Source organism: Spodoptera frugiperda, chromosome 23 (assembly GCF_023101765.2).
Source record: "Spodoptera frugiperda isolate SF20-4 chromosome 23, AGI-APGP_CSIRO_Sfru_2.0, whole genome shotgun sequence".
Taxonomy (NCBI): Eukaryota; Metazoa; Arthropoda; class Insecta; order Lepidoptera; family Noctuidae; genus Spodoptera; species Spodoptera frugiperda.
Genome location: NC_064234.1, coordinates 4,484,093 through 4,504,742, shown reverse-complemented (window position 1 = coordinate 4,504,742; position 20,650 = coordinate 4,484,093). Strand labels below are relative to the sequence as shown.

General features: G+C 43.2%; 3 long non-coding RNA genes across 4 annotated transcripts in view; 1 reads left to right on the top strand and 2 right to left on the bottom strand.

Moving 5' to 3' along the window:
* Positions 1 to 17,363, top strand: part of LOC126912192 (uncharacterized) — a 24,793-nt gene extending 7,430 nt beyond the window's left edge. The window contains exon 2 of the long non-coding RNA XR_007706809.1: positions 17,185 to 17,363. This is a non-coding gene — a long non-coding RNA (uncharacterized LOC126912192). The remainder of the gene's footprint in view (positions 1 to 17,184) is intronic.
* Positions 1 to 20,650, bottom strand: part of LOC118266641 (uncharacterized) — a 43,707-nt gene that overhangs the window by 5,065 nt on the left and 17,992 nt on the right. The window contains exon 1 of one of the 2 annotated variants that reach the window (XR_004782883.2): positions 3,834 to 3,975. The exons of the other annotated variant lie outside the window; for it this stretch is intronic. This is a non-coding gene — a long non-coding RNA (uncharacterized LOC118266641). Of the gene's footprint in view, positions 1 to 3,833; positions 3,976 to 20,650 lie in introns of those variants that run through there. 2 annotated transcript variants of the gene reach the window in all.
* On the bottom strand, positions 16,738 to 20,650 carry LOC118266637 (uncharacterized). The gene is made up of 2 exons (XR_004782880.2): positions 20,311 to 20,650; positions 16,738 to 17,363 (listed from the first exon to the last, which is right to left on the bottom strand). It is a non-coding gene; the product is annotated as an uncharacterized LOC118266637 (long non-coding RNA).

Genomic DNA, 20,650 nt, shown 5'->3' with positions numbered 1-20,650 from the left:
ATTCCTTTGTTTCTACTGTTATCTGGAGACCTGCGCCTATAGGTTGGGTAACCGTTATCCCCGGTTTGTGTTTTAGAAATAAAATTCGTAGGGGTTATTGCAGTGGTAAGTCCCCTCTTTGAGGAGTGGCTTAAGGATCGTCACAGCATCCAGGTGTTTCACCCGGGCTTCGTCCTTGCGAGGACTACCCTGAGGACACGGTGGAGCATACAGTGACAGTGTGCCCTGCATGGGCTAAGATTAGCGCGTTCAAACAAACAAACAAACTTCTCAGCCTTATAATATTAGTATAGATAGTATAGATTATATTTCGACATCATTTTTGTTCAATAATAGGTATTTACTACAAATCTGATTGTGCAGATATTCTCTGTTAACGTGGGAGAGTCAGAGTAGGCTTGACTACAGTAATACCACGAGCTCACAGAAAACTGACGTTAAACAATTAGGGTGGAGCGTCAATGTATGGAGAAAAAAAAAGTAATCAAATCGTTTTTGAATACTTGCAAAAAGTTGCATTTGGCAAAATTATACGTAACTAGCAAACCCGGCGAACTCCGTTTCGCGACCAATGATTTTCCCTGATTCCTTGCTTTTTCTTTAATTTTTTCCTAATTTTTCTTTGCTATAAACCTCACGGAGCCCGAGACCTTTCCAACGAATGCAAAACCGTGAAAATCGGTTCATGCGTTCTGGAGTTATAGCGTCAGGAAGGAAAACCCGACTTATTTTTATATAATAGATTATATATTTTTTTATTTTTTTTTTTGACATATTTTTTAGCCCTCTACCTAAGCTTAAAGTTACAAAAAAAATCAAATAAGGTAGATATATTTCTGAACATAAAGATAATGGTACAAAAATCTAATTTTCAGTATATTTTAACATTCAGATTATAAAAAACAAACCAATTTTATATAAACATCTTTTTTGAGAAAAATAAAATAAAATAAAAATAAGAAATTGAAATGCAAAAAGTGGTAAAATTGAGAAAGAATCCAAAATTATTAATTTTATTTTTTGGGTACTACAAATTTTCTTTTTGTGTCAAAATATGGCATTATTGACCGTTATTTTATTTTAGAATGAATTAATCCATCTCTTGCTTTTTCTCCAGACACTATAGTTGATGCGTCAGTGACCATTTTTACACATCGTTCTACCGCTTTGTGTGACAAGGTTAATCCAGCAATTCCACCATAATTAGCAAGTCAGATGCAAGTAGATTTTTCCAATTCTATGTCACTGATATCCCTTAATATTGGAGAAGACGTTACCTCTGATTCACTCCATACAATCATATCAGTATAGTCTTTTGCGTCGTAGTTTAACTTCGGAACTTTTAATATTCTTGTCCCAGATTGTTGACTTTTTCTGGCTGCGTTTATTCGTCTTTTTGCCAATTTTTTATATGTGGCCGATTATCGTATAACATAGCTAATAAAAGATTTTCAGGATGTGCAAAAAATGAATTTCTTTGTATACCAGTTATACAAAGAAATTGATTTCATTAATAATATAATCTGCTTAACGTCAGAGCTAAGATTTCGGGAAAATTCTATTAATTTATATACGTGGGTTGGGCCTTGTTTAAGTGAACTTTCTTTCTTTATAGAAAACCAAACGGGAGCATAAACTTTAACAATATATTCTGTGAGCATTATTAACTGTGTTGAAGGATTGAGTGTGGAAACATATAGTCTCTAGATTCTGTTAGCTGTTGTCAATCATCGCGCATGAGCCATTTTACCTGGATTTTTGTAAACACTAGAAATAGGAGGCTGTTCCATTATTTTTTCTTTTTTTCTTTGTTTCTAACAAAAATAATATGCTTTAAAGTATCTGCTACAGGTGGAAGCACAGATTTATGAATCAAACAAGGTGGTCCAAAAATGGGGCAATCTGCTTCGTTTCACAAAATTTTCTTCGGTATTATAACGTAGGTATTTTATTAATTTTAAACTCACAATGTAAAACGAACTGAATCACACAATAAATAACACTGAACTAATGTTAACGTGAAGGTAGAAATGTAAATACCATTATCATCAAAACATTAAAACTACACAACTCAACTTACAAAGTACCCACTATTTTTGTTTAGGTATATTTTAATAAATTTGGCGTAGTATTATCATACGTTAGCAATTTATTACCATTATATGGACTACTTATTATGAAATTTATGATATAGAGGATATTATAATTCACAATAATAATAAAATAATTGTTTATTTCTTTGTATATGAAGTTCTTTATTACGGGTCGATTTCAAATTTTTTATAAACTTCAAGTGGCAATAGAGGGCTAAAAGTGGGTTCCAATATTTTTTTTATTATTTTTCTCGTATATTTGGGAGTACAATACAACAAACTGCTGCTATTCAAATGAGAAAATCAAAAAAATTTTGACGCTCCATCCTTAAACAACCCTTGAATTGTATTTTACTGTGTATGAGAACTTACTCGAGGCCTATCCCTTCCAACATGTTCAATTCCCAAATCCCTGAAAGGCTGGCAACGCACTGCTCTAGTGGTACGGGTAACCATGGGCGGTACCAATTCCAACAGGAGATCCATCTGGTCGTTTGCCACATTACGCCATTAAAATAATGTAAAAATGAAACAAAAACTCACGATCTTACATCCCGAAGGTCAGGCCATCCATGAAGAAAACTGAACCGAAATGTATTTTTACCGACTTCACAAAAAGGCGGAGGTACTATGTTCGGCTGTTTGTATGTTTTTTTTTTTTTGTATGTTTGTTCATCGAATACTCCGTCAATTGTCGACGGATTTTCAAAATTCTTTTTTGTTCGAAAGTAGATAGTTCTGAGGTGGTCCCATTGTCACCAAGTTAGGATCTGATGATGGAATCTTAGAGAAATCGAGGGAACTCCTCAAATATTATAGGGAACTATATGGTGATTTTGGTATATTCATCTAGAATTGAAGTATTTACAGTCAAAAAGTAACCTTTGAAGAGGTGGAACTGATGAAGAAGACTAGAAATGGCCAATGGAACTTCATACTCACATAGAAATCTCAATAAAGTTAATTAATACTCCGTCAATTGTCGACGGATTTTCAAAATTCTTTTTTTGTTCGAAAGTAGATAGTTCTGAGGTAGTCCCACTGTCACCAAGTTAGGATCTGATGATGGAATCTTAGAGAAATCGAGGGAACTCCTCAAATATTATAGGGAACTATATAGTGATTTTGGTATATTCATCTAGAATTGAAGCATTTACAGTCAAAAAGTAACCTTTGAAGAGGTGGAACTGATGAAGAAGACCAGAAATGGCCAATGGAACTTCATACTCACATAGAAATCACAATAAAGTTAATTAAGTGACTGTGACAATACAAATAAATAAAGTAGTTATTGAGATAGAGAATTTTAACCGACTTTTTTAGTTGCGATACTGAGTATCGCAACTAAAAAGTGTGAAATAAAATACTTTTTACAAAAAAATAAACCGACTTCACTAAAAAAGTTAAAAATAACTTTAATTTCGGAAGTCGGTGTAGCAAACAAATAATACCGAGAAACACCGACTTCCGAAATTAAAGTTATTTTTAACTTTTTTAGTGAAGTCGGTTTATTTTTTTCTGTTATAAATATGAATACCAGAAAATTTAAGAAAGTGTAAAAACAATTTAATCTATTTTCCTTCATTTTTCGTACATAATAAATGTTCCTTGAACAGTAAAAATGTTAGAGTATTTTAAGTTTATTTCTTGCAGTTCTTAAAAGAACCGTTTCGTTTAGGAATTGCAAGGAAATAAAATCCCTGAACTAGGTAATTTTAAAAGCCAGACATCAATACTCACATTAATACTCGTATCAATTAGTATAGAGATCCGAGGATAAGTTAGTCGCACACTCGTTCACACCTACGTACAAGACAGGACTGTACGAGCAGTCAGTGGAAAAGCACTTTTAAACGCTTCTGGTATACATTAGGCATTATCAGTAAACACCGCCGTGATTCACCGATAAACCGAAGAGTTTTATTCCACTTATTGGTGTTCTTATTTCACCTGAGCATTATTTCATCTAAAGTCACATCAGTCAGGTGAAATGATTCGACCACATGTTCGTAGACGTACATCTAATTTTTACTTGTTGTGATGCATGTGTAATGAACCCAAATAACTTCCAAATAGAACGTAGACAACAAAAAGACTCCTTTGTTCACCTGGCTGGGTGATACCATCCAATGACACTAAGGACTGATTTATCAATCAACGGATAATTCTTATCAGTAGAATAAACTTAACATTCGGCAGTGTTTAGTATGGAAGAATTGTCAAATATTCAAAACTAGCTTTTGCCCGCGGCTTCGCTTGCGTAGAATTTGGTCTGCCACATTAAGTTACTCCCTGCTGAAATTTATGACTGCACGGTTGGCACGGTGGCTGGGCAACTGGCTGCCGTGCAACGTGTAGCGGGTTCGATTCCCGCACATAGCAACTCTTTGTGTGATCCACAAATTGTGGTTTCGGGTCTGGGTGTCATGTGCATGTGAAATTGTATGTTTGTAAACGCACCGACGGCACAGGAGAAAATCCTAATGTGAAAAAAATCCCAACGTTTAAAAAAAAAAGAAAAGTTACGTGACATTTTTTTTAAATACTGGTATTTTTTAATGTACCTTCACATCGTACATCCCAGATTTCTAACTTCAAAATTAGTTTCCATACAATCTTTGAACCTACCCTATACCTATATTATTTAGAGGGTATCTCTTGAGGGTGGAATTATCTGAATTCCTTTGTAAGTGCTCATTATTTTAAGCTACAATAGAACTCTGCAAATTTCAAAATGCTAAGTCCAGTGGTTTCTTCATCAATCTTTACATGTATGGTGTGTTTATAAAAAGTAGGCTTGAGATTATCCTATCCAGCTCAAACGGATTACTAAACACTGACAACTAAACAGGTCGGACACAATGTTACTTGCATTTAATCACTACATACGAGGGTCGTTTGAAAAGTCCGTGCAAAAATTAAAACTACTTAATTTTTTGGGGTAAACCGTTTTTAGTTTTTAAGATAGTCTCCTTTTAGGCTTATACACTTCGTCCAACGCTGCTCTAGTTTGTTGATCTCTTCCCAATAATAGGATTTGTACAAGTCTGAAAAATAGCCGTTTGTTTCTGCTATCACCTCCTGGTTTGAATAAAATCTTTTTCCCGCCAGCCATTTCTTCATATTGGGGAACAAATAGTAGTCCGAGGGAGCCAAGTCTAGAAAATAGGGGGAATAAGAAACGAGTTGGAACCCTATTTCCATTAATTTTGCGACCACAACTGCTGAGGTGTGAGTTGGTGCGTTGTCGTGATGGAAAAGGACTTTTTGTGGGCCAATCGTGTGCGTTTTTCTTGCAGCTCGGTTTCCAAAAGGTCCAATAACGATGAATAATATGCACCTGAAATAGTTTTACCCTTTTTCAGATAGTCGATGAGGATTATGCCTTGCGAATCCCAAAACACAGTCGCCATAATCTTTTCGGCCGAAGGACCGGTCTTCACCTCTTTTGGCGCAGATTCCCCCTTGGTAACCCATTGTTTAGATTGTTCTTTGGTCACAGGAGTGTAGTGATGTATCCATGTTACATCTACAGTGACGAAACGACCTGCAGTTTCTTCTAGAACAGCTGCAAACCGTCCATGCAACACTTCACACGATTTCGTTTTTGGTTAAGCGTGAGCAATCGCGGCACCCATCTTGCGGATAGCTTTTTCATATCCAAATGTTGATGCAAAATATTATGTCCCCGTTCATTCGAGATGCCCACAGCATTAGCAATCTTACACACCTTCACTCTTCTGTCGTCCATCACCATATCATGGATTTTATCAATGATTTCTGAAGCGGTAACCTCAACAGGGCGTCCAGAACGTTCAGCGTCATTTGTGCCCATATGGCCACTCCGAAATTTTTTAAACCACTTATAAACTGTTCTAATCGAAGGTGCAGAGTCACCATAATGTTTATCAAGCTTTTCTTTAGCCTCCTGAGGCGTTTTGTCTTTCAAAAAATAGTGTTTAGTCAACACACGAAATTCTTTTTCGTCCATTTTTTGAAAATCACTCGACTTCTTCGATTCAAACGAATGCCAAACACTAAGAAATAGACCGATCTGGCTGAAACTTGGTGTGTGGTCTTCCAAAAGACGCTACTAACTAGGCATAACCTCGATACGCGCCAATAGTGCTATCTCTCTGACTTTGCACGGACTTTTCAAACGCCCCTAGTATGTAGTATAAAACAAAGAAGCTTTCTTTTTCCCTATGAATGCTTAATTTTTTTAAAACTACGCAACGGATTTTGCTGTGGTTTTTAGGGTTTCATACCCAAAGGGTAAAACGGGACCCTATTATTATTACTAAGCCTCCGTCGTCTGTCTGTCTGTCTCCAGGATGTATCTCATAAACCGTGATAGTTAGAAAGCTGAAATTTTCACAAATGATGTATTTCTGTTGCCGCTATAACAACAAATACGAATAAGAATTAAGTACATATTAAGGGGGGCTCCCATATAATAAACGTGTTATTTTCACCGTTTTTATAGACAATGGTACGGAACCCTTTGTGCGCGAGTCCGACTCGCACTTGGCCGGTTTTTTTTAATAGATTTTGTAATAACTAAAGAATTATGTTGTACGTAATTGGAATAGGTGAACATCTGTGTTAATTTATCTGTGTTTTTACTGCAATATACTCCTGTATGCTATGTTATTTGATTTTTTTTGTTCAGCGTAAATAAGAAGATTTTGGGATTTAGAAACACGTGAGCAAGCTACGTAAAGCTGCCCATGGGAAAACAGGGCGTGCCTAAATGTATCCCCGCTACTTTCAAAGTTTGCCCTTGCGATTTATTGATGGTCATAGAAAATGCAACTTTAAGTGGAAACTGTAACGATTGAAATTAAAGTGTATGGAATAAGAACATGTTCACCCTTAGCTTCTCCAGTTAAATTTGTGGCTTAACAATATGCCTGCCTTGTTCCCTGACTCGCAATCTAGTGCCATTACATAGTCTCGGGGCGTCCAAGTTACGCAAATCGGTATACCGACTTTTAATTGGAGCTTATGTGATGGCACCCTAGATAGCTTCAAAGAGTTAAGAAACTCCACAGGGTAGCTTGTACAGTCTTCAGATGACATGACAGTGTCGATAGAGATGTAGGTTGTTGCATCGCTGGTTACTTGGTCCAAGATAATGTTATTGCGACGCCGCATCGCGCTCCGCCCGTGCTGCGGCCGCCGCCGCGGCCGGTTAGGCGCTCCGTTAAAGTCAATCATATCGTGATAACTTTTAAGCTATTCGGCCAAATTACTTAGTGTGAAAGACAAAGTTTATCTACATTAAATACTTAATGCGAGAAATGTATTGATTTTGATAAGAATTAATAATTATATATTAAATGTGCATTGTAAAATAGTACCAAATTTAATTAGATTTATGGTTCACAATTTTGTTTGTACTGGCTTACACATAAAAGATAGATGTCGCGGACTTTTATTTAGATCTACTTAATACAAACAATCCTGCGGTACATCTTCCTTTTGTAACTCCATGGGTTTAAGCAGCGCACGTCAAGATAGCTCTCAGATGGAAGATTTTTTTCTGACTTAATTGACACGTATCGTTATATTAAGACCAAAACTACATAAAATCATTATAAATTGTAGCCTATGTGTTATTCTGATGAATAACCTATATTACTGTAAAGTTTCATCCAAATCCGTTCAGTAGTTTTTTCGTGAAAGAGTAACAAACATAGATCCATCCTCACAAACTTTCGCATTTATAATATTAAGTAGGATTATTACGCCGATTAAAACTTATCCGGCGTTAAATAAATCAGCCCCAAGTGGAATAAACTCTGGAAAACCCCACAAACGTCTGGTAACTATCGATACTGTTCAGGTAACTGACAACTGATTCATAACTTAGCACTGTTTCAACAAACAAAAAAATATATATACAGGGTTAAAGGTTAAGTCGACCTAAATCCTTTAAGACGTTATAGTTTGCATCATTCCTGACTGATTTGACCATGGGACCCCATATCCCAAACTTAACCGTTTTCAAATCGGCATTTTAACCTTTTTGATAAAATTTCCCATTTTTTTGGCTATTTCTCCCTTGTTTTATCTTTGGTGGCTAAATTTTGTTTTGTTTTTGCTTTTTTGTGTAGTAGATTAGTTTTTCATTATTTTAAACACTAAAACTGTAAATAACTGTACCAACGGAGTCGTAGCAGACGATCGAATGTTAAAAAAAAGAAATAAATTTGTGATATGTTGTTTTGCTTTGTAAGATATTAAAAAAAGTCTATGACAACTGTGCTACAAATGTGCGTTAAAATATCTACAATTCTTCAGCTTTCTGATAAGGTATAACATGATAGGGAATAATTTGAATTCTTTGCCAAAACATTGATGAAGTACTACAAGGTAGTAATAAGAATATCGATATTTAAGCTTCAAATTTAACTTGAGTCAGATAACAAAATAAAACAATCGAAATAGGTAACAAATGAGGTTTATTATTTATTTTTACAGTACATGTTCCACATGTTCCATTCATTTCCACTGTTTCGCACACATACACGCATTCTGTGTCGTAGGCCATTTCTTATTTCATTAGCGGCATCAATTATTTTTCGTCTCAAAACATCAATATTTTGTATTGGGTTCGGTTCATTATACACCAAACTTTTCATGTAGATAATTAGTGTCTAGCCACTCCCTGACACTCCTTCTGAAGTGCGCGGGGCACCCGTCGTGTTGAAACCACATGTCTAATTAATTATCCCAATAAGTGGATCGGGAGAGGCGGACCTGTACCGTGGCCAGCTAGAAGTCCAGACCTGACCCCTATGGATTTTTATGTGTGGAAAGTTTGGTGTATAATGAACCGAACCCAATACAAAATATTAATGTTTTGAGACGAAAAATAATTGATGCCGCTAATGAAATAAGAAAAGGTTTAACGACTGGTGTGGTAAAAAGTGTGATGCAAACTATCACGTCTTATGGTGCTCCCACACAGCAGTTATATAACGTTATACAACATTGTGTAACATTTATAACAGCATGTAACATACTCTACAACCACTGTTATAATTTGTTTAAACACAAATGTTATTGTTACACATTGTTGTATAACGTTATATAACCGCTGTGTGGGAGCACCATTAAAGGATTTAGGTTAACCTTTAACCCTGTATATTGTATGTGTTGTTGTGTATAAATATTGTATGATTGTAAGTGTTTATTTAATTCACTTTTATTATTTTGTTTCAAATTTCGTATGCATACAAAGAAGAAGAAGTCAGAAGTCCACATAGTCAACATTACTTGCAAAACAAAAGGCAAGATTACATTAATTTTATCGAAATCAACAATCGACCTTTCTTTCGCCCTAGCATATATGAGTTTTTATTCATGTAAGCACTCTTAATCACACGTCAAATACAGTTATTGCGTTAGTGTGACAACCAATAGTCAACTCTTGATTTAAGCGTGTGTTATTTATTTGTGTGCGTAATCCGCTTAGGCATTGGTGTCTTGTTTGTTGTGAAATTAAAGAAAATAAATTAAAGAGTAAATTAAAGAGTTTCATAGAGTACTATATCATTCACTCACACGCTCTTCATCATTCTTAGTTAGCATGACTGTTTTTAGAAGGAAGAAACGACTTCCCTGTTCATCTGGCTCCACACCATGGCCTGAACCAAAGCCGGGCTCGAGGTACTCGCTTCACGGAGGACATGGCGGTGGTCAAGCCCATGTAGGGCTCATTGCACCGTAAACTCCATTGTGTTCTCCTGTTCCATTTCTCTGGTCTCCATTATTATCAGTGCCCAATTTTGATTTTTGGTTCATTTTCCAAAAATGATTTTTACAGAAAACTGACAACGTTATGCTCATGCGGCGGACGACATTGGATGAATCTACCAGCGCATTAATCAAAGTAAGCAATACAACTTTGCCTCCTGGTCCTTCAAAAAAATCTTAGTAAGGACGAAGCAGCATTACATCAGTAGAAGTGAAATCAGATTTTTTTTTACAGTGACTGCTTTGACTGCCTGTCTGTAAATGCTGGCGTCTCAAGGCTGCTACTATCGCCTATTTACTACTGGCTCTAGTCGGTATGAAAAATTCTGATCAAATCCCTTACTAGGTACGCCACGAGCTTGGAAGCTGGTGCGGAATCTAGTTCACCTCCGCAATGGTATAAAGCGCCCAGTACACATGATATTAGCAAGTTCACAAGCATAACTTGTGTAAAATAGTCCGCAACAGATACTGATTTCGAGAATCTCTCCGATCAAATTATGTTCGCCTAGGGCCTAGGGCAACCCTTACCAGCCAGCCTCACCATTCATATTCCTTTTCTTAATATTCTTATAGCTCGAATCCAGAGGAAAGTAGGAGGAAGGTAGGCCTCCTCCGGAGGTGGGGTGCGGCGCCAGAAGACCTCCCCGTGGTGCACCCTGGGTACGGGTGATAGTCTCCCTAACGGGGGTGATAGGGTTGGAGTGGCTATTGCCCGTAGCTAGCTAACTTCTGGACGGGCGGGCGAACCCAGGATGGGTTCTGGAGGCGGCGGGCTTTGTGTTGGCGCGAGGCCTGTGCTTCCGTGGGGTCGTTTTTCCGCGCGTCTCTCTGAATTTAGCAGAGAACGTGGCGGAGAAACAAGGGCGGTGCTCGTTGTGCACTCACCCTGCCAACGAGTAGCATCGAGACACAAGTAGTGCCTCGACTGCAGCCGTCGAAGTCGTAATCCGGGAAGAGTTCATGGTTGCATGACTTGGAACGGGACGACGGTCTTGGCTTGGTCGCCTGGACCGCGAGGAAGATAACCTCTATAAAAAATTCCTCCAATACCAAGTTCTGGTGCGCGGCGAGGGTATGCATGGCTGAGGAGTATGTCAGTCGCGAGCGCACCCCCAGCTAGGGGACCGGTGGACCCTCTAGTTGAGTACTAAATGTACACTTACCCAGGTACAGGGGGCACTGCCTGGGCGGACCGTTTATTTCCCCCATACTCGTGGGACTTATATGGAGTCAAAAAATAAAAATAAATTAAAACCACCAACTAATGAGGAGGAGAGGGCAAGTGAGCTCAGCTCGCTTGCTGTTGCTGGAGAGAGTCGAAGTGGCTCTGCTTCCCGTGGGCCCATACGGGCCTCAAGTCGGAGGGTGTCGGGCTCTGAGTCCGATTCCTCATCCGCATCTGGCGCTTGCTCACTGCGCAGCGTGAGCTCGCAGCGCCTGAAAAGGGGGACGTTTAAACGTCCCAGGTTGGAGGAGGGTCGGGGGCCGTCCTCCAACGAGCAGGAGGCCCCAGCACCTAAGATCCCTACGGCTTCGCGGGGCAGGGGTAGAAGAAAGGGTAGTGAGAGGCTGGTACCCGCTACTCAGACCGAACCAACCGAAGCCGACTCCTCTGAAATGGAGGTGTCTGGCGGCGAGGGTTCAGTAGGTCAGAATGATGTTGGAACTGGCGAGGTTAGCCTTCGCAAGACGGTTATGGAGGCACTCCGGATGGTGGCTGGACAGAAATCCCAGAACGCCCGAAACGGAGTGCTGAGACATGCGAAGGCTACTATTATGAAGGCCGCTCGGCAAAACGGGGCGCCTTTAGCAGCAGGGCGGCAGATGACCGCCTTACAAAAGGAGCTGGGGGAGATGCGACGGGAGATGGCCCGGTTGACAGCCTCCAATGCGGCTATGGAGGCCGAGCTCGCCGCTGCTCGCGGAGGTCGAGGCCAGCCCTCACAGTCAGCGGAGGCTGACATGATCGGCCTGGTGCGGCGAGAAATGGCTGCGTTCCAGCAACGTTTTGACGTGCTGGAGAGCAGGATCCTCCGCCCCCCACTTGCAGCGAGTCAAGCACAAGCAGCCCCAAGAACTTTTGCAGCTGCAGCGGCGACCAATTCTGGTCAGTCAAGCCGCTCTGCTCAAGGCCAACCGCCCGTGAGAGAGGTGGTAGCCTCGCCAGCCCAGGCTCCGGCTGCACCGGCTGCCAAGGCGCCGATAGGTCGTAGGCGCACAGTGAGTCAGCCAGCTGTTGCCCCAACCGGAGTAGAGCCTACCCTGGTCTCGGATTCTCCTGTTGATGGCGGCCAATGGCAAGTGGTTGGAGAGGCTAGGAAGGCCGCCAAAGAGGGACGAAAGCGCCGCAAAAAGGAACAGCGGCAGCGGCGGCAGCAGCGGCGCAAGGAAAAGCGCGCTGCGGCAATGCTTGTCGCCCCTAAAACCGCGGCGGTAGTGATAACGCTACAGCCGGACGCGGTTAAAAGGGGCGTCACGTACGGCGACGTCCTCGCGAAACTGAAGGCGGCGGTAACTCCCGCGGAGTACGGGGCCCCAGACGGGTTTTCGATGAAAGTCACGGCGACTGGAGCCCGCCTACTGGAGGTCCCCGGTGCGGACAGCGGTCCATCCGCTGACGCTCTTGCCGAAAGGCTCAGGGCGTGTCTCGGGACCGACGAGGCTCGCGTGTCCAGGCCCACCAAATGCCTAGACTTGCGCATATTGGGCCTGGACGACTCCGTGACGGCGGAGGAGATAGTGGCTGCTGTAGCCAGAACGGGAGGGTGCCCTGCAGACCAGGTGAAGGCAGGCACCATCCGTGCAGACAATTCGGGGCTACGAACGGTTGTCGTGAGCTGCCCCGTCTCAGCGGCTAAGAAAATAAAGGAGGGTCGAAGGCTCCTGGTGGGCTGGGTCTCGGCGCAGGTCAAACTGCTCGAGCCTCGGCCTATGAGGTGTTACCGTTGCCACGTGGGTCACCACGTGAGCGTTAAGTGCACCTCAGAGGTGGACCGCAGTGACTGCTGCTTCCGCTGCGGTCAGCCCGGTCACAGGGCCGGCTCGTGCTTCGCCCCGCTACACTGTCAAGCATGCGCGACAGTTGGTAAGCCGGCCAATCACCGGGCCGGGAGCAGAATCTGCTCCCCTCCTGCCAAAACCAGGGGCAAGGCTAGGCCCTCCGCCACCGCCGTCGTTCCCGCCGCCGCCACTGCAGTAGCAACCGCTTCCCCTACTGCTGCTGTCGCCGCGGCCGCTGCCGGCTGTAATGCCGCCGAGGAGGTCGTGATGGATTGTCAATAGTGACTCCATTACGCCTCCTCCAGGCGAACATCAACCACTGCGCTGCCGCTCAGGACCTACTACTCCAGAGCATGGCGCAGTGGTCGATTAATATCGCCGTGGTCTCCGAGCCCTATTTCGTCCCGCCCAGGGATCACTGGGTGGCGGACTTGGACGGCTCGGTGACCATCATCTCGTCGGCCGCCGCCGGTACCCCGACTCTTGAGGGTGCTCAAAGAGGCCGGGGTTGTGTCGCAGCACGGTTCGGAGAGATCGCTGTGGTGGGCGTGTATTTCTCTCCGAACCGAACTCTCGCCGAGTTCCACAACTCCCTGAGGGAGTTGGTTGACGTCGTCGTCGGGTTCCGTTCCCTCCCCGTGCTCGTCCTCGGGGACTTCAATGCCAAGAATCTGGCTTGGGGTTCCCGGATCACTGACACGCGGGGTAGGATGGTGGAAGACTGGGCTCTGGAGACAGGCCTAGTCGTCCTGAACCGGGGTTCTGTCCCCACGTGTGTGCGGATGCAGGGTGAATCGGTTGTGGATATTTCGTTCGCGAGCCCCGCTCTGTCACCGCGTGTCGTCGACTGGTGTGTCATGGAGGAGGTGGAGACATATTCCGATCACCGGTACATCCGGTTCGATGTTTCCGCTGAGTCCGCGGACCCACCGGTCAGACAGGCCCCATGTGGCCCGCGTTGGGCGCTAAGGCAACTGGACCGGGAGCTATTCCTGGAAGCCGCCATCGTGCAGGCCTGGGTGATACCACCGGACAGGCCTGCCGACATTAACGAGGAGGCACGGTGGCTCCAGGACGCCATGTACAGGATTTGTGACGTGGCGATGCCCCGGGTCCGTCCAGGACAGCGGAAGCGCCAGATGTACTGGTGGTCGCAAGAGCTGGCTGCTCTGCGCAGTGCGTGTGTTGCTGCGCGACGCCAGTACACTAGGCACCGCAGGCTTCGTATCCGTCCACCGGACGCGGAAGCTAGAGAGGCGGAGTTATATGAGGGGTACAAGGCGGCGAAAGACGCCCTAAAAACGGAAATCCGGCGGGCTAAAAACCAGGCCCGCCAGGAGATGCTGGAGACTCTGGACAGAGACCCGTGGGGACGCCCCTACCTAATGGTGCGTGACAAGCTCCGCACACAGGCTCCCCCGCTGACACAGAGTCTCCGGCCAGAGGTTGTAGAGGAGGTGGTCACCACCTTGTTCCCCCAATCACAGAGGGGCTACATCCCTCCGTGCATGACTCCGCCCCCTGCGGTGCCCGATGCGGGCCACAGCGACGACGACGATGACACAGCACCAGAAGTGACCGAGGCAGAGCTGAGAGTGGCGGTGCGCCGGATGGGCGCCAAGAACACCGCCCCGGGACCTGACGGATTGCCTGGCAAGGCGTGGGTCCTGGCTTCGGAGACTCTCAGGCCTCGACTAATTGGTCTCTTCAGCGCATGTTTGGAGAGGGGCCAGTTCCCGCTATCATGGAAAGCGGGTAAACTGGTCCTTGTGAAGAAGCCGGGGCGCCCTGCGGACTCTCCGTCCGCGTACCGGCCCATCGTGCTACTCGACGAGGTGGGAAAACTGTTTGAAAGAATAATTTCAAACCGCCTCGTCGCGCACCTGACGGGAACAGGGCCGGACCTCGCGGACGGCCAGTTCGGCTTCCGCAGAGGGCGCTCCACGGTGGACGCCATCATGCGCGTGAGGGACCTTACGACGGGGTCTGCAGTGTCCAGGGGTAAGGTCGTCGTGGCGGTGTCTTTGGACATCGCCAACGCCTTCAACTCTCTGCCCTGGAGCTGCATTTTGGAGGCACTACGGTATCATCGGGTGCCTACCTATCTCCGTCGTATAGTCGAGGCTTATCTGACGGACAGATCCGTCATCTACCCCGGTCACCGAGGTGAGTGGAACCGGCGAGAGATGTCGCGCGGTGTTCCACAGGGATCGGTCCTGGGACCGCTCCTGTGGAACATAGGCTACGACTGGGTGCTGCGCACCGACCTCCCGAGCGGCGTCAGCGTGGTTTGCTACGCTGACGATACGCTAGTACTAGCACACGGGAGGTCGCACCAGGTGGCGGCCGACTTGATGACGAGAGCGGTTGCGATAGTCGTTGCAAGGATCCGGCAGCTGGGACTCGAGGTGGCACTTCATAAGTCCGAGGCCATGTGTTTTTATGGCCGCGGGAATGCGCCACCTCCGGGTGGGTTCCAGATCATGGCAGGAGGGGTTTCCATCGGCATCGAGGTGACGATGAAGTACCTGGGACTCGTCCTCGACAGTCGGTGGAAATTCGAGGAACATTTCCGACGTTTGGCTCCCAAGTTGGAACGAACGGGGGCTGCTCTAAAGCGGCTCCTACCCAACCTCGGGGGACCAAACGCCTCCTGCCGGAGGTTGTACGCGGGGATTGTGCGGTCCATGGCCCTCTATGGGGCCCCGGTGTGGGCACCAAATTTAAGGCGACGACCAGCTCGCGCGCTGGTTTCATCCCAGAGGGTCATGGCCATTCGGATGATCCGTGGGTACCGCACGATCTCCGGGGAGGCGGCTAACCTCCTTGCCGGATTACCGCCGTGGGATCTGGAGGCGAAAGTGCTCGCGGACGTATATAGGTTACGTGCGGAGGCGCATCGCCGGGGCGAAACTCCGCTGCCGCGTCAGATCAGTGCGTGGCGGGATGAGCTCCGGCGGGATCTCATGGCGGAATGGAAGCAACGACTGTCGCAACCGAGGGCTGGGCTCGCTGTCATTGCAGCGGTAAGTCCCCTCTTTGAGGAGTGGCTAGAGAGGCGTCACGGCGTCCTCACCTACCGCCTGACGCAGGTGCTTACCGGACACGGAAGTTTCGGTAGGTACCTGTTTCGGATTCGGCGGGAGAAACGCCCGGGTGTCGGCATTGCGTGGATCACCCGGAGGACACGGTGGAGCATACAGTAGCGGTGTGCCCTGCATGGGCTGAGCACCGCCGTGTCCTCAGGGATGTGATCAGCGACGGTGACCTCTCGCGTCCGGCTTTGGTTCAGGCCATGGTGCGGAGCGAGGGGGAATGGGACGCCGTCTCCTCCTTCTGCGAAGCAGTCATGCTAGCTAAGGAGGAGGCGGAGCGCGTGAGGGAACGATCCTCCTCACGCCCCAGCCGCCGCAGAAGACACTCCGGGCGTCGGGGATCGCGTGACGATCTCCGGCCACCGTAAGTGCGGGTCTGCGGACGGCGAGTAAGGGTAGCTCGCCGCCCGACCACAACCAGACCCGTGCGCACGGCGCGTCGCGTTCCGCGCGCGCCTCAAAGAGCCAGACCACCACAGATGGGGCCCAGTTGGGCTGATGCCTGATCCGGAGCTGCGGACAACGTAAAAGGTTACCGGGGCTCCGGCTCAAAGCAGGAGAAGGAACGGGGTGGTTTTTAGTCAGTAAGAGTCTGACACTCCCTCCCGCCTCACCCAAGGCGGGAGAAGTCATTGGATGATTTTCCCCCCCAAAAAAAAAAAAAAAAAAAAAAAAAAAAGGGCCTAGGGCAAATCTTACCAGCCAGCCTTACCATTCATATTCCTTTTCTTAATATTCTTATAATTCGAATCCAGAGGAAAGTAGAAAAGAAAAGATATACAAAATGTCATTTACCGCCGTTAACAAAGTAATTTAATGGTTACCCAAACCAGTCCTTAACTTTTTTTTTTCGTTTAAGTCGGTAATCATTAAATGTCTCTTATTACGGCAGTTAATATTTAATAAAACATACCATTATTTTTATTAACAACACAAACAGACAATATTAATATAACCACAAAACTTAAATATAAATAGAAAGTACATCTCCAATTCGATTTAAATTCAATAATACTGGTACAATACCATGCGCAATAATGTGCATGTGTGAATGGTTTCATTTAATGTAACACATCAGTTGCTGCGAAATTTGTTCTAAAATACTGGCGTATTACATTATGCCTTTACATAAAAATATGCTCGACTCTCTTTAGCTGCTAACTTAGAATTACATACAAACAATTAAAACACTTCACGACAAACGCCGTCAGCTCCCATCTTATGCCCAGGTGGACAGTTGTTAGGAACTGTGACAGCATTCCTCATTATGATTCCTCCGGGGGCTGGTGTGTCCACGGTGTTGCTGTCTCCGCCTGATGTCTTGTCTTCAGCTTCTGCTGCAGCAATAGCGTCTGCCTTGGCCTCGGCGACCTCGTCAGGATACACAATGCGGTCAGAGTCAGCCATTCTGTAACGGATAATAAAAGCACACGTTTATAACAATGGAAATATACCAATCGACGCATATGACGTTTGTTTAAGCAAGTTATTTGAGGTATGACACAATAATCTTATTTAGTTCATACTCCTAAGTACAACATCGTCACTGTCCTCAATCATCGATTATACCAAGATATTTAAGTGTCGTTACTTATCATTTGTTATTATATAGGTAATTATGTAGTACCAAAAATTTCTACCAAATTTTCTCTTTTTTTGCAGCCTGTGTTGCTACACCGACATATCAAAATACTATAAGCCAGATCCAATAAAAGAATAGCAGTTTGTAAAAAAAACGTGTCGTCACAACTGCTAAGCTCACGTAGGCCAGGCCAGCCTTGAAGCAGATCAACAGCACTGAAATCACTGCTTGGGCCTCATACAAGTCTTATATATTATAGGAATATTTGATTCATGGCGGGTATTTGCACCGAACTTATATGTAAGCCCTAAATAAGCTACAACTAAAGATAACTGATTATAATATATACCCACCCCTATATCCACCGAATAGAAAGCTAGGGGAAGTTAGCCATACACTCGTTAATTACAACAGTAATGAATAATACGAACACTTATACATCTACTTGTGCTTTGTTTTTGGATCTAAGTAAAGTATTCGATCTTGTGGACCATTCTAGATAATTGCAAAAATGAAAAGATCATATAAAGATCAAAAGTACAGCTCTAAAATGGTTTGAGTCTTATTTAAGTAATAGGCAATAACCAGAGTTACAAAACTTAATGACGCAAATAATACACTAGAAGACTTTGACACTAAGCCTCTCATAAACCTCTGTGATGTGCCACAGGGTAGCATTCTGGGACCATTACTATTTCTAATCTATGTAAATGATCTGCCACAAGTTATCAAACATCGGTGTGTTCTCTTTGCAGATCATACTACAGTAATCATAGAATTCAAAGGCCCACAAAACTATGATACTATAGTAAATGAAACATTGGGTGACATCACTAAGTGATTAGATAACAATAAACTAAAATTAAATGTATCAAAAACGAATATAGTACAATTAAAAACCTGTCTAGGTAAGCCAATGCATTTAAATATTCAATATAATGGTCAAATGATTGAACAGGGTCACAAAGCAAGATTTCTTGGGGTTATCCTCGATGAACACCTCACATGGAAAAATCACATAGATAGTGTTTGTAATAAGATTAATAGGTTTGTGTGTGCTTTAAGAAAAGTTAAGGAAATTACATCCACGCATACAGCTCTTCATTTTTACCACGCTTATGTCTGTTCATTCATTCGATACGAAATAATTATTTGGGGATACTCCACAGAAATTTCAAAAGTTCTAATAACCCAAAAAAAGTGTATACGTGCAATATTTAACTTGAATTGGTCTGAATCTTGCAGACCTATATTACATTCTAATAAGCTGTTGGCGGTAACTTCCAGTTTTTGCCATTTGGCTACGGAACCCTAAAAAATTAAATACATAGCCTCCTGAGTCCGAGGGTATGATATTTTCGTTTATTGATTTGATTTTTACAACATGATATCTTACCATTATATATATACACAAGAAAAAATAAAATTATAATTAAAATTAAAATTATAATTATTAACTAAAAATTACAACGTTTCGTTTCACGAAAAAAACTTGATGCTAAACTGGTGCACTTCGGTAAAATATTTTATTTTTTGGTTGTCCTAAATTTAGAACTTCAGTACTCAGGAGGATAAAACTGATGCAAAAAACTTTTTTTTTTAGCTAACCTATTTGTGATGGATATCCTATACATAGGACTTTAAAAAAGACATAAGGGTTCCTAAACCCATTATTCGTAAAAATCAATTGTTTGAAAGATAGACGCCTCCAATGTGGAAAAATGAGTGTTCCTCCCCCTCTAACTTTTAAAATAAGAGAATCAAGAAACTAAAAAACAATATATGCTGTAGATTTCAATGGAAACTTTCAACGAAAATTGGTTTAATCGAGATATCATTATTAATTTTTAAGAAATAATACAAAAACCGCAAATATAACTTTATCGTTCGTACAAACACTATGTAAATCCAAGTTATTTTATAACTTTTATATTATGTCATCTACTTGCTGCTACGGAACTCTTCATGGGCTAATCCGTCTCGCACACGTCATTTAAAATTATTTACGATTTCATAAGAAAATAAATAAAATCGTACTTACCGATGGTATGAGACACCACCATTTTTAATATTAATTATATTACTATTGTTTTACACGCAAAAATAGCACAATACGACATAATTTCCGAAATATTTTGTTATGTCGTGACGTGTGACCGCACTCGTCGACAGGATACGTCTATTAACGACTTTGGAACGTTTGAAGCAAAAGTTAGATATATTTTCCTAATAGGCTACTTTCCTACTATTCAAATTCAATACTTTTTTCGAAACGTCAAATACGATATTTTCTAAGAACTTTGTATGAAATAGTGCGTTATGACGTCATAAGTTTTTGACGTCAAATAGCAGACTTATTTCTAGAAATTTAGCTAGAAAAAATCGAAAATTAAATAGTTCATCAAATTTATGAATGAGAGTATGATTAAATTATTTTTTAATATTTTATTGTATTGAAAAGTTGTAATAATTTATTTTTGACCGAGGATAGTACCCAATTATGACACGCGTACCACGCCCACGTCACTTCCACTAGTTTCTGTATTCCGTGCCTATTATCAATGAACTAAACCACTGTGCAAAATACAATGTTAATCAATATCACAGCAGGAATCATAAATCTAATCATTTGTTGAAAATTATTATCATAATCTACAGTTTCTTTTCTGATTTTAATGTTTGAAGTTCAGTACATAACTAAACTAACTAAACAGGCTGATGATGGGGATGACAAACCGAAAGTAGAAATAATACTATTATATTTGGTACTTACATAAAAGATAACAGGAAGGAAGTCCGAGGGTAAGATAATCACACACACGCTCACGTCTGTGTACAAGACAGGACTGAGCGGGCGGTCGGCCGGCAAGCTGCTTTATACTAGTTTGGTACTCATTATCAGCAGACGACGCCGGGGGCACGCCGTGATTCACAGTATGCTCAGAGCTAACTTCGAGTTACACAGGTATGTCTATTCTCCCAGAAATTTGTTATCAGTATGTGACGCATAAATATCGATGAAGATACTCTCCGATCTATATTTATAATACTCTATTTCCGGACACTCCTAAAACTGTTATTTACATATCTGATGTTTGTTCTATGAATTGGGA